Source organism: Grammomys surdaster, unplaced genomic scaffold (genome assembly GCF_004785775.1).
Source record: "Grammomys surdaster isolate TR1022 unplaced genomic scaffold, NIH_TR_1.0 185, whole genome shotgun sequence".
Taxonomy (NCBI): domain Eukaryota; kingdom Metazoa; phylum Chordata; class Mammalia; order Rodentia; family Muridae; genus Grammomys; species Grammomys surdaster.
The window spans coordinates 12,413,577-12,424,612 of NW_021604630.1; the positions used below are offsets into that span (position 1 = coordinate 12,413,577).

The 11,036-nt window shown below is 42.2% G+C and overlaps 1 pseudogene; it reads left to right on the forward strand.

Moving 5' to 3' along the window:
- Positions 1-560: 560 nt before the first annotated feature.
- Positions 561-1,770, forward strand: LOC114621815 (annotated as a pseudogene).
- The last annotated feature ends 9,266 nt before the right edge of the window (positions 1,771-11,036 follow it).

An 11,036-nucleotide genomic window follows, 5' to 3' on the forward strand; every position in this document is an offset into this window, starting at 1 on the left:
GAAGCCTTTGAATTCTTTTGGTTCTAAGCAGAAAAAGTAAGCCATAGGTCTATTTTTCCCCTGCAGTGCTGTTGGTATAGAAATAATTGACAGCTTATCTCTTTGTCTTGTCTGAGTGATTCTTTTAGTCTCCTTCCTTAAGCTGGCAAGGGACAGTAGCTGCCTGAAAGCCAGCCTCTCATGACTGAACATCTCTGTCTTTATGAGTCAGAATACACTTTTAACATTGCCAGCCATGCTTTGTAACATCCACTTATTTTAGCACAAGGATTGCTTGGCCTGTCAACTCAATAATAATAGAAAGCAGTGAAAGTAATCTTTCAACATACAGAGGTTTAAAGGGCCTTGCAAAGAGCAACTGTAGAATATATAGCCAGTTGTGGTCAAAAGCGCTTTAATCAATCCGTTCTCTTGTCTCATAATGATGAATCTAGTTTTAAAAACAATTAAATCAGTCACTCTTACTCTGAGCAAAGAACTGTGGGAAGACGCAGCTGGGATTAGAGAGGACTGGAAGGCAGACACTTTGCTGTGTTCAAATTGAAGTCTAGGGTGCAAAAATGCAGGGCAATAAAACCTTTAACTCGGAGAAGCAGACTCATACTCCAAGAAAGCATCATCACCGTCACCATCGCCATCGCCATCGCCATCGCCATCGCCATCGCCGGTGGCGGCAGCGGCAGCAGCAGCAGCTACCCCCGCCAATATCTGCAAATGGACAGCAGGCCAGCAGCCAGAATGAAGGCTTGACTATTGACCTGAAGACTTTCACCCAACATAACCTTCCCTTTGTGGGCAATCTTCCCCCTGGCATCACTGAGGAGGAAATGAGGAAACTTTTTGAGAAATATGGGAAAGCAGGTGAAGTTTTTATTCAGAAGGATAAAGGCTTTGACTTTATTTACTTGGAAACACGAACCCTAGCGGAAATTGCCAAAGTGGAGCTGGACAATATGCCACTCCGTGGAAAGCAGCTGCGAGTGCGCTTTGCCTGTCACCGTGCATCCCTTACAGTCTGCAACCTTCCTAAGTACATGTCCAGCAAACTGCTGAAAGCAGCCTTTTCTGTGTTTGGTCAGGTGGAGAGGGCTGTAGTCGTTGTGGATGACCGAGGAAGGCCCTTAGGGAAAGGCATTGTTGAGTTCTCAGGGAAGCCAGCTGCTCAGAAAGCTCTGGACAGATGCGGTGAAGGCTCCTTCTTGCTAACCGTACTTCCTTGGACTGTGACTGTGGAGTCTATGGACCAGTTAGATGATGAAGAGGGACTTCTAGAGAAGCTGGTTATTAAAAACAACAACAACAACAACAACAACAGCAATTTCACAAGGAGAGAGAGCAGCCACTCAGATTTGTACAACCTGGGTCCTTTGAGTATGAGTATGCCACGCGCTAGAGGGCACTCATTGAGATAGAGAAGCAACAATACTGGACCGGAACATCAAGGAGGCTCGTGAGAAGCTGGAGATGGAGATCTCCAGGAGATCTCCATACACCATGAGCACCAGATTATGCTAATGAGGCAGGATTTAATGACATGTCAAGAAGAGCTTTGGAGGATGGAGGAGCTGCATAACCAAGAGGTTCAGAAACTCAGAACTGAGGCAGGAAGAGGAACGCATGCGCAGTGAAGAAGAGATGCGGCGACAAGAAGAAATGATACGATGACAGCAGGAAGGATTCAGGGGAACCTTCCCTTATACAAGAGAACAAGAGGTACATATGGGCCAGATGGCCATGGGAGGTGCTATGGGCATAAACAATAAAGAGTAATGAACATTTAGATCTTATAGGTCCCTATACAATAATAGCACAAAACAGGAATACCCTGCTCTTATGTATATATAGATTATATTAACTAAAAGTCAACGAGAAACCCAGTATTAAGTTACACCGTGAATCAAATGGAGTTGGCAGATACCTATAGAATATTCCATCCAATAGACATAGAATAGCCATGCTTCTCAGCAGTCTGTAGATTATTCTCTAAAGTATACCACATTCTAGACCACAAATCACAGTTATTGAATAAAAAATAATTGAAATAATCTATTTATCAGATAATAACGCATTGAAACTAGATATAGAAAGCAAGAGAAACTGAAGAAACTGTAAATAGGAAGAGAATAAACAATATACTTAAATAGTCAGGATGATATTAATGAAGCCAGAGATGGAATTTAAAAATTCCCGGAATCAAATGAAAATGAAACTACAATATGTCAGAATCTTTATGATGTAATTAAAGCATTTATAAGACGAATATTTATAACTGTAAATGTTTATAATAAAAACAGAAGGTTCCAATAAATAATGATGCACCTGTAGGCCCTAAAAAGATAAGGACAATCCAAGAAGTAATAAACATGTAGTAAAGACTAATAAAGAAATAATAAATGTCAGGAAAGCAATGAATGGAGACTAAGAGAATAATAAGTTAAATGAAAGTGTTGGTTCCTTAAAAAAATCAACATTAATATATCCTCAGTATAAACAAAAGAATAAAGAGCTTCAGGGACAAAAATAGAGAAAAGACTGAAGTAAAGGAGGTCTAGTGACAGGCCCAACTTGGGATCCATCTTAAGAGGAGGCACCAAGGCCTGACACTATCACTGACGCTATGGTGTGCTTACAGACAGGACCCTAGCATGGCTGCCCTCTGAGGGGCCCAAAAAGCTGCTGACTGAGACAGATGCAGATACTTACACTCAACCAATGGACTGAAGTTGGGAACCCCTGTGGTTGAATTAGGGAAAAGCTGGAAGAAGCTGAGGAGAAGGGTGACCTGATAGGAAGACCAGCAGTCTCAACAAACCTGGACCCCTGAGATCTCTCAGACATTGAGCCACCAACCAGGCAGCATATAGGAGCTGGTCCAAGGCTCCTAACACTGCCCTGGTCTCGGTGGGAGAACACATGCCTAACTAACCCTTGAGAGAGTCGAGGCCCCAGGAAGCAGGGAGGCCTGCAGGGGGGAATCAGCTTGGAGGCAGGGGGAGGAGGAATGGGATGAGAAGCTATGGGAGGGCAGACTGAGTGGGGGTAATTGACTGGACTGTAATAAAATAAAAAAAGTAAAAGCTAACTGCTACTAAAAATATTTGTAAATTTCTATTAAAAAAGAATGAGAGATTAATATGATTAAATCAGAAACAGTGGAGGTTACTACAGATTCCAGGGAAACATAGAGAGTCATTATTGAATACTTAGAAATCTTAAATTCCAAGCAACTGGATAATTTGGAAGAAATGGATAAATTCTTAGATCATATGACTTACCAAAGCTAAATCAAGAGATGTAAACAACTTCAACAGATCCATAGCAATTAAAGCAGTAATAATTTTTTAATCTATGCAATTAAAAAAAAAAAGGCCAGCCGTGGAAGGATTCACTGCTGAGTTTAGTAAATCTTTAAGGAAAAACTAACACCAATTGTGACAGGTTGCATATGCTTTGCCCAGAGAGTGGCACTATTAGAAGGTGTGGTCCTCCCTGTTGGAGTAGCTGTGGCCCTGTTGGAGTAGGTGTGTCACTGTGGGTGTGGGTTATGAGACCCTCATCCTAGCTACCTGGAAGTCAGTATTCTGCTAGCAGCCTTCAGACGAAGATGCAAAACTCTCAGCTCCTCCTGCACCATGCCTGCCTGGATGCTGCCATGTTCCCGCCTTGATGATAATGGACTGAACTCTGAACCTGTAAGCCAGCCCCAGTTAAATGTTGTCCTTATAAAACTTTGCCATGGCTATGGTGTCTGTTCACAGTAGTAAACCCCTAACTAAGACTCCAAAGCTCTGCAAACTCTTTCATGAAATATAAAGGGAAGAAAAAAAAAACAGTTATTCCACAAAGCCATAATTGTCCTAATACAAACACCAGATAAGGGCATAACAATTAAACCTGCCACGACAACAACTCTAGACTAGTCTGAACAATGATGAACAAAGGTGGAAAAATTCTCAAAAATTCTGGAAAACAGACTTCAAGAATTCAAGAATACATTAAGAAGATTATATGCCACAACCAAGTTGGTTTTATTGGAAGATAATAGTTCAATTCAACATTCACAAGTCAACAAGTGTAATGAAACACATAGATAGATAGAGACATGTATGCGTGTATATCTATATATGCATATGTGCATACATATGTATATATACATACACACACTTGCTTAAGTGTATTAAATACAAAAACCACATGATCCTCACAGTTGGTGCAAAAGTGGTCTTTGACAGAAGTTAAAGTCCTTTTTCATAGGATAAAAAAGCCCCAAAGGGGGAAAAAAGTGAACATGCCTCAATATAATAAAGACTGCATACCATAAACCTGTAACCAGCAGTAGGTGAGGAAAACTTGTAGAGGAATTTTAATCCAGCAACATAGCTGCTCTCACAAGAGATCACATCCTAAAACCTTCTAGGTCTATGTGATCTAGCTGGGATACCAACACAACTTTAATCCCAGGAGAGAGATGGAAACAGATCTCTGAATTCAAGTCCAATCTGATATAGAGCAAGTTTCAGGTAAAGAAAAGCTTAGATCCAGGGGTGAGTGTGCATGCCTTTAATTCCAGCACTCAGGAGACAGCAGCAAGCAGATCTCTGAGTTCTAGTCAGTCAGCTCAGCTGAGTTGGTTGAGTCAGAGTCGAAAGGCAGTGAGTGCAGTGGAGTGGAGTTCCTGGTTTTTCAAGTTCAGAGTTCAAGTTCAGAGGCAGTTTTTACAGAGAGAGTTTTGTAGAGAGTACAAGCTAGACATAGGTGAAGACAGAACAAGCCAGAAAAATGAGAAGGGGGCAGAAGATTAGAACAAATTGCCAGAGTTAGTTTGAGGCCAAGCAGAGCAATTCAGTGAGAAGCCGAGAGGAACCAGATTAAATCCATCAGCTTGGTGCAGAGTCTGAGCATAGAGCTGACAAGGAGCATAGAGGAGAGTAGCAAGGCAGAGAGGAAAAAATGAGAACAGAATACACTGACAAGCGCCTGTGAAAATATTGTAATGAAACTTTGTATACCGACCTAAAATTTAAAAAAAAATAAAATAAAACCCAATCTCTCAACAACAATAACATAAAATACAAAGAAACCAAGACTTTAAAAAAAAATCGTTGTTACTTTTATTAGCACAGCAAGAAATACTAACATGTCAGATATGAGGGACAGTGAAAGAAACGCCTAGGGACCAAGGTGCACTCCTATCCACCTCTCTCGACCTTTGGTGCTGTCTTCAAAGGATTTGAGTAACACAGGTCACAGGCTTGAAACTACTCTTAAAGAGTCCCAAAGACTCAGAAAGAACAGGAGTTTGTATAAGAAAGGGATAAAAAAGGGGAGCAGCCACAGAAGGATGGCGACACTGGCTCGGTTGTTCCCACTGTCTAGCTGTGTCCTCAGTAACCACTCAATGTGTAGCAGTATCGCATGCATCGGAGTGTGGGATGCGCTCCACGGGCAGAGTCGCTTAACTTCAGTAGCTCTGTCTTTGCTTTTAGCGTGATTCAGCCTGTTTGTTTTGAGCTTTTGGCTCCGTTTTAGGAAGCAGATGTTTAGGCTCCTGTTCCTTGAGCTAGCAATCTCCATAATTACGAGTTCGGAAAGAATACTGGAAGGGGAACAACCTAGTTCTTGGATGAATTTATATCTGCGCGTGGGGGATGCATTTCCTTCCGATTGCCTTAATTATCGTCTTGGGCGTCTACAGCATTTGTGTCACATTTAAAGTCTAACAACAGAGTCTCACTTGAAGAAGAGACAGCAGTCTCTGGAATGATTCCCCTCCAAATTAATCTTCTGAGTTTGCTTCCACATTTGCAACCCATGTGTTCTCGTGGATTTGTTTGCAAGGTTTAAATGTATAGCTTGGCCCAAGCTAGGGTCAGCTTGGCTCTACTTATGTGAGCAATTAAACCCTGAAATTTCCTGCAATAACAGCTTCACATGATGCTAAGGAAATCACTGGCTCTCCTCCATTTACACGGAACCTCTGAGGTCACCATGATAAAAAGAACGTGGGCAGGGTATGTGGGCTAAGACGTAATGTATGCTCCCCTTGTCTCTAGAGCAGTAGATCACAACCCATGGGTGGGTTGAGACCCCTTCGAGTGTCTAACGACCCTTTCACAGGGGTTGCATATCAGCTATCCTGATATCAGGTATTTACACTATGATTCTAGCAAAATTACAGTTATGAAATCGCAGCAAAATAATCTTATAGATGAGGCTCACCATAAATAAAGGGTCGCAGTGTTAGGAAGGTTGAGAACCACTGCTCTAGACGCATGATCAGTGTGACTGCCAGAGAAATCGAGACCAGTAGATGAATGTTTGGTACATTCTACCAGCATCTACGTTAGATAGAAGAGTTTAAAATAAGCTTACAGAAAGGAGAAGCAGATGTGGAAGAGGACTGCTTGTTCATGGGCATCCTTATCTTCTTTGATTGGTGGGGAATTGGTTCTCCAGCTCAGAGCCTACCAAGTATGCATGTAGTAGTTATCTTTCTCTGTTTATGACCCGATCAAAGCAACTTAAGGGAACAAGGGCTTATTTGGGCTCATGGCTTGAGAAGAGACAGACCTCTCTCATCAGAGAAGACACGTGGGGCTCATAGTGAACATAAGTCTAGGACTCCTAACATCTTGGTAGAACAGTAAGCAGAGAGCTCAGACAGGAGGTGCCATTCTTTGTAGCAACCTACTTCTTGAAGCTAGATTCCACCTTCAAAACCCAACCTGTGGGTCATGACCTTTTGGGGTTGCATATCAGATATCATGCATATCAGACAGGTTGATAGCATCCCACACAAGCCTGACTTGGCACTATTGGTCACGGAAATGGTAGCAGTGAGTCGAAGTGGGGAAAGAGATAGGTAAAGAGGTTATGTGTGTCACCAAAATGAGACAAAATGGATATCTACCAAAATGCCTGGATGAGTGAAACTATGAGGAAATCATATGAGGAAATGACATTCACTTGAGAATTATAACAGTGGGCTGCATTTCCTCCTAGATGAATAAGAGAAAGGTGTAGGACTGAGGGATAATGAGCAAACAAATTCATCAAAAACGATAACCAGCTAAAGTCATTTGCTGTCAAGTCAAGGGACTGTTGTGGTCAATGTTAAGTCAATATCATCAAGGTGTCTCCCCCAACATCCTTACAGGTAGAGGAACGTAACAGAAGGCCTTTAAGAACTGTATATACATGTGGCTAAACCTGATGATTAAAGATTCATTGCAAAGCAAGAGTGGGTAGAGCTTTGTCCTCTCGTGACAGGTGAGAATGGGGTGGATCAGGAGCTGGCACTCCTCCTACAACATAATATATTGAACAACACACACACACATGAATACAAACATAAACACATGTACACAGACATATATACCTACATATGTACACACATGCACACACACCCATTCACATGTGCATACTTACACACAAACATGTGCATACACACATGTACATACATCCATTCACATGTGCACATACACACACATGAGCATACACATGTGCACATACATGCCTACACATGTGCACACACATATACCCATGCACACTCACGCACACTGATGCACACTCACACACTGTCTCAAGTACAGGAATGGCTACTTGCATAACCCTAACCCAACTGATTTAATTTCTCGATCTCAGTTTTCTCAGTCACCTGTGTATTGATAACAGTAGAAGCACTAAAAGTCCCTTTTACTGCAATAATTCTAGGAGTTCTAAATGACAGAGTGGAGAGTACCCTCTTGCACTCTCACACAGACCTACAAAGTGTCTTCTGCCCTGGCTCATATTTTTATTTTCATTTGCATAAGTACATTTGTTTTTTTCAATTTCGTAGCTAAAAGAACCCCGAGAGACGCAGCTAAATGGCAGCTGGTGAGAAATCAACATTAAGTTGCTGGCAGTGATCTAGAAACAAAACTGAAAATATATATCTCTGAATTGATGTTAGAATTGCCATATCTTTCAACAAATTTAGTATCAAACATTGTAATGTGACTTCCAGGCCAGACAGTAAGTCTTGATGAGCTAGCTCCTAAACTGACTTACACTGCTCTGTGTGTCTTTCCCTAAAATCACTCCTTGTCTTTCTTCTCTACAAACCCCACCTTTAAAACACCATTTTCTTCTCTAATGCTCCCAGCTAGATACTGCTCTAAAATATTTATTATTTTTAAAATTGATAAGATCACATTCATGTGAGTGGGTTACATTCTTCACACTGGAGATGAAGATCAGGTCCTAAGGTTAACAAATAAAGGTACAGTGTTCTATGGCCAAAAGGACCATTGGAGAGGGTGTGGGAAGGGGCTGCACTGAAGACCACTGTGACTGCAGAGCAGAGCCTCTCTGACATGGGAACACATCACTGCCTCTTCCCTTAAGCAACAGATTAAGCAGCTGGCTTGCATTCAAGGACATATTGTAGCAAGAGCAATACATTTAAAACACTTATCTCACGCTGAGCACAGTCAAGAGTTCATTCTTTGAGCCACTTGGTCTTTAGTACCAGATTTGACATTGCTTTGGAGCAGCTATTCATTGAGTAGAAGATCACCCTTCCATTGAGCTATCCACTTATACACACATCTATCAGTCAGTCTATCTACATACCCATTTATCCATCTGTCCATCTACCCACCCACCCATCCACCCATACATCCATCTACTTACCTACCTATCTATCCATCCATCGATACACACACACACACACACACACACACACACACACACACATCTTAGACAGAAGGGTACACTTCTAATAAATTGCACTTTACAGACAAATTAGAAAAAGTTGACTGAGAAGCTTACTTTTCTTTTTCTAGTTCCCTAGAAATGATAGTGTGTGTGTGTGTGTGTGTGTGTGTGTGTGTGTATTGCAGACATTTTAAAGGCATTTTACAGGAATTTCTTTTATATTGAAAAGGTGTACACATTTAAGTCAGTCATTTTACATCTTGATTCCAAATAGGACCTTCTCACAGACATACACAAAGAGAAACTCTGAGCCCATAGAACAGTACACAACAAGTCCTGTTTCAGCATAATTTGACATAGCCAAAGTGGAGGGGGATAATGGATAAGTCAGTAAGTCACAGTGTTCCACTGTTACGTGTATTGGTTTGTGAGGTCTTCCAGTACCTCAGACCGAGTCTTCTAGTCAGCAGGAGCATTTTCTCCCACTTCTTCAACCTTGAAGACAGAGCTACAGGCATTGCATGATGGGACCAAGACCTGATCATCTCCTTGGCTTGCAATCTGGTCACCATCTTCCTGTGAGCTCGCCGTGGCCTTTCCTCTCTGTCCCGTCTCGTCAGAGCACCAGCATCAGATTAGTGCTCACCCAGAGACCTCCAGTAAGCTAATTATCTCTTGAAAAGCCTTCTATCTAGTCAAAAGGTGGCCCACTGGATGAAATGCTTGACAGTTCAGCATGACTATTTAGATCCCAAGAATGCACATAAAAGTCAAGCAGGCTTGATGGTAACCTAGTGTAGGAAGCCGCGCATGCGCTGGCTAAAGCCGCGTTTGCCTGACATCCGGGATTTTTCCTGGTGAATAGGTGAATTGCGCATGTGCCATGGGAAAGGCCTGCCAAAGTTAAAGCCCATCCCACGGCGTTTGGCACGCTACGAGTAAGCAGCCAATCAGAGGTGAATGCACCGCTCCAAGGGTATATTAAGCAGTGCTTTTCCTGGGCCTGGCGTCTTCTTCCACCATTTTGTATTTGGGAATAAACGTGTTTTTACGGAAGGATTCTGGTGTGTGTGTGTGGTGCGTTCTTGCTGGCGAGACGATTACACGCACGCCTCACAACCTATAAGCTCAGTTTTTGAGAGGCAGAGGCAGGATATCCTCAGCACAAAACTAAATATGTGAACCCTGGATGAGTGCCTACCTCAGTAAGTAAAGTGGAGGGTAATGGAGAGAAACACTTAGTGGCCTTCACACGCACACACACACACACACACACACATACACACATGTTAGCCTGCATACAACAAGTTAGCACACATACACATGCAAACATAATACTAAATCAACATAATGGCCTTATTCCAATAGTCACTTTCTGAGATTCTAGGGATTGTCACCTCAACATATAAATTTGGGGAAGACAATTCTACCCACACCACTGTGGGATGCTATGAAGGTATTAAAAAGAAAGGGGGCACATGTACTGACATATACACAGTTCTCTAGGACACCAAGTTAAGTTTAAACAACTTCATCTGATTTACTTTAAAAACTGTACAGCGATTTGTGAGATTTGAGAGGCTGTCTCTGGGGTGCTGTAGTCTGAATATGGCTTGCCACCCCTAAACTTTTTCCCTAAGCTCATCCATATTGTAAGGCGGTATGGTGGTCACAGTCAACCTGCATCTGCTGCTGAAGGCAGGGTCTCAGGGAGGGGATTAGATGAAGTGACCAGATGAGGGCCCTGTGGAGATGTACAGACTCATCCCTGTCTTTTGCTGTGTGACGCTCTGGGCCGGCCCTACACATCAGCCATACCCTCTGATCTTACACCAGACCTGTAAGATGAAAGAAACCTCAAATCTTTATAAACGTGCCCAGTCTATGGTGTTGTGCTATTAGCAATAGAAAACAGACTGACACCGTGGGCTAAGAGATAAAGAAGGGGTTTTATTTTATTCATGCTATTTAAACTTTTACATGGGGAGTTTTCCTGAACTAGCTGTAAATCCCTTCCGAAAAAAAATCATAAAGCCAGAGCACACGAATACATCTCCTTGTCAAATTAAATTCAGAAAAACACAAGGACAACCTTCTATTCTGCCTTTGCTCAGTGCTTGGAATGGCCCTCACAGTTTGGCTCCTACATAGGTGCAAAACATAAACACATAGAGCTGAGTCTGATCATTGTGGAATTTTTTTTCCAAATCAGAAAACATCAAGAGTGAACGTGGGCACTGGCTATCATTATAACTGGGCAAACAGACAGGCAAAGACGACTTCAGCAAGCCAGGACACCTTGCCAATGCAGGCGCTTTGTTCCCTGCACAAGTGGG